Source organism: Tachyglossus aculeatus, chromosome 2 (assembly GCF_015852505.1).
Source record: "Tachyglossus aculeatus isolate mTacAcu1 chromosome 2, mTacAcu1.pri, whole genome shotgun sequence".
Classification (NCBI taxonomy): Eukaryota; Metazoa; Chordata; class Mammalia; order Monotremata; family Tachyglossidae; genus Tachyglossus; species Tachyglossus aculeatus.
The window spans coordinates 95650381-95653622 of NC_052067.1; the positions used below are offsets into that span (position 1 = coordinate 95650381).

Below are 3242 nucleotides of genomic sequence, written 5' to 3' on the forward strand. Positions count from 1 at the left end.
GTAGGCCCTGTCCCACATAGAGCTCACAATCTTAATTTCCATTTTACAGATGAGGGAAGTGAGGCACGGAGAAGTTAATTCCTCCAATAGGTGATTTCTCTTTGGTTTATATTTAAACTCTCAGGCCCTGGTGCTGGGAAAATCCACCTCTGGACCTAAGGTTTAGCCTGTTTCAATGTGCAACACGTTTCGTGACAGTGGGCAATTTCAGCCCACCGCAACCCTTTAGGGTTTGATTTAGATTTTGAGCTCTTTGAGGGAGGAGAGCTGGGGATGTGGGAGGTCTTGGAGGGGTAACAAGTCTCCCAAGTCCTTAATATAACACTTTCCATTCAGTAGATGCTCAAAGAGAATCCTTCATTGATTGATCGACTGGTTGAATAGAGACAAACAATTAATTTTAAGAAAGGTCCCTCCTTGTCCAAAAAGTCTTCCACTGCTCACTGTTCAAATAATGTCCAGTGATATCTTCCAGACAGGACTCACTGATCCCATCCCCCTAACCACCTGGAGCATAAGTTTATATTTTGAGTATTTACACGGATATTGAGGGAAAGAGATATCCATCATAAAATGTATTTAAGGCCACCAAACCTGGCCCTTTCCCCTCTCATGATCACAACTGGAGAGTTTCCAGTATTCTACCAGTCTTCGCTCTGGGAGGGAGAGTCAAGCAGAGGCAAACCCCTTCCATTCCTAGCCTGGGCAGTGGCTAGTGAGTGGAAAACAATCTGCTACAAGTCAACACTCACCCGTGCTGGGCAGCAGCGGTATGGGAGAGAGTTGAGGTTGGAGAATCGAGTTTACCATGCAGAAGAAGGCAATAATAAACCACTTTCAGATTTTTACAAAGAGAACTCTATGGATTCACTACCAGAATGATTGCAGATGGAAGTGGGGTGCTCTGGGGGAGATTCATTCATTCATTCAATTGTACTTATTGTGTCCCTCTAGTCATTATGGGTCAGAAGGGATTCAACAGCATAAGACAAAACAAGACAAATTAGCCCTTTAGGGTCCCCCTTCCATGTGTATCAGTCATCACTCTAACTAGTGACAAAAACTACTCTCTACTAATCCTTATTTGTCTGGTGGAAAACCAGCCTGCTTCCATGTACGCTATTAAGAATCTTTTGGGAGCAGTGTTTTCTCCCATCCCTTCCGTCCCCCAGCACCAGTGTACCCCAGAAATGGGCAGAGATGGGACTCTGCCAGTCTGTAGTCTCCACTCTTCTCCCGAAGAAGACCGAGTCTCCACCCTGCAGAGAAAGTCAGGTCCAGTGAAAATGAAAAGCAAGCAAACCCCATCGCGCTGAAAGAGGAGGAACCGTGAGGTATAACAACTGCATCCAGTTGTCGGCTGGATGGGCTGGGCCATTTTCAAATCGCTGGAATGCACGGCAGACGGCCCCATTTGTATCTGCCAATTCTGTAACGATTTGGACTGTGCTGAGCTCACTTGAATCCACCTGAGGGAATAGCGCTGGAGTGGATGCATCATCTCAGCTTGTTCTGTTTGTGTTTTCCAAACCGCGGAGGGAAGTTGGGCTGAGACCGGCTTGGGAGAAGAACACAATTTATAGCAAACTTGACAAGTAAAGGAACTCTGTGCTCTATTAATTAATTTTTAATCATATTTGTAATTTCCCACTGGAGGGTTTTGGGTCCCGAGTTCCCCTGGCACGCCATGAAAAGCCGTGGGCCGGGTTAGCGTTTCTGCTGTTTATTAGAGAGGGTGTTGGTGACCTCAGAGAGCGAGATGTCGGCCGGGAAAGGGCAGGGCCAGATAATCACCCAGCATGGTTCCCCAAAATGGTCCTGATCCATAATCTGAAAATTCTCGGATCTTAAACATGATTGAGCTCAAGGTCAGAGGGGGGATTTCCCAGTTGCAGGAGAGTATCTTAGCCTATCAGAAGGCTGGTTTTAGACAGCTGTGTGTCTTGTGATTTCAAGCTGGGCGCTGAGCAAAAGCCAGTACAATATGTCGCTCCTCACCCTGAGAGGGGCTATGCCCGATGAATGCTGATAGCCTAACAGAAGACAGGCGAGGTCAAATCAACGCCACTTCAAAGAAAAAAAAGGACAACGTTTTAATTTGGCTCGGCACAGGGAGGGGATGCAAAGAGATAAAAGCGGGAGCGTTGTCACTGGCTGCTATTCCTGTGTTCAGGAGAGAAGTGATATCTTGGGTGGTCACCAAGGGAGGCTGAACTGTTTCTGTCCAAGGCTTTGGCCCGTGCAGGGTTCTCTGGACACCGACAGCCAGCTCTAGAGTCTGTGTGACTCACGGCCTGCTCTGGCTTCTCCCTGCCCACTCTGCTTCAGCAGAGGCGGAGGTCAAAGCCAGGCCGGTCACTGAGCAAAGACGTTTCTCCTTGGCTGATTTTTCTGCTTTTTATCACTTCTCTCCACTCATGTCATGTTTCCATCTGCTTGTTTTTAGTGGCGGCGGGTGGCGGGGGAGGGAGGGTTCGTACTCTACCTAGCGCTGGGACAGATACAAACTAGACAAGATGGACATTGTCCATGTCCCACCTGGGGCTCACAGTCTTCGTTACCATTTTATACAGATGAGTGAACTGAGGCCCAGAGAAGGGAAGTGACTTGTCCAAGGTCACACAACAGACAGGTTGTGGAGCCGAGATTAGAACCCAGCTCCTTCTAACTCCCAGGCCCGTGCTCTATCCATTAGGCCACGCTGCTTCTCAACTTGTCAATCCCGTTTGACAGTCAGTTTCTTGAAGCGAAGGGATCTTGTCTTCTGTATTCCCTCAAACATCTGGAAGAGTGCCCTGAGTGTAGTAGGTAGCCAGTACAGTGTCCTAGATCCAACAGGTGCCTGGTACAGTGCTGTGCACATAGTTATTACCTAGTACACAGCTTTGCACACAGTAGGTGCTCAGTACACAGAAGCTGTTCAATACAGTGCTCTGTGCAATAGGTGTTCAATAGAATGCTCTGTGCAGTAGGTGTTCAGTACAGTTCTCTGCATAGAGGAGATGTTCAGTAAAGTGTTCTTCACAGAGTTGGAGCTTAATAATAAATAACAATAATAATGGCATTTCTTAAGCACTTACTATGTGCAAAGCACTGTTCTAAGCATTGGGGAGACTACAAGGTGATCAGGTTGTCCCACGGCGGGGCTCACAGTCTTAATGCCCATTTTACAGATGAGGTAACTGAGGCACAGAGAAGTGAAGTGACTGGCCCAAAGTCACACAGCTGACAATTGGCGGAGC

The 3242-nt window shown here is 47.6% G+C and overlaps 1 non-coding gene across 1 annotated transcript; it reads left to right on the forward strand.

Annotated features, from left to right (window-relative positions):
* The first annotated feature begins 604 nt into the window (after nucleotides 1–604).
* On the forward strand, nucleotides 605–742 carry LOC119924817. The gene has a single exon (XR_005449508.1). It is a non-coding gene; the product is annotated as a small nucleolar RNA SNORA7 (small nucleolar RNA).
* The last annotated feature ends 2500 nt before the right edge of the window (nucleotides 743–3242 follow it).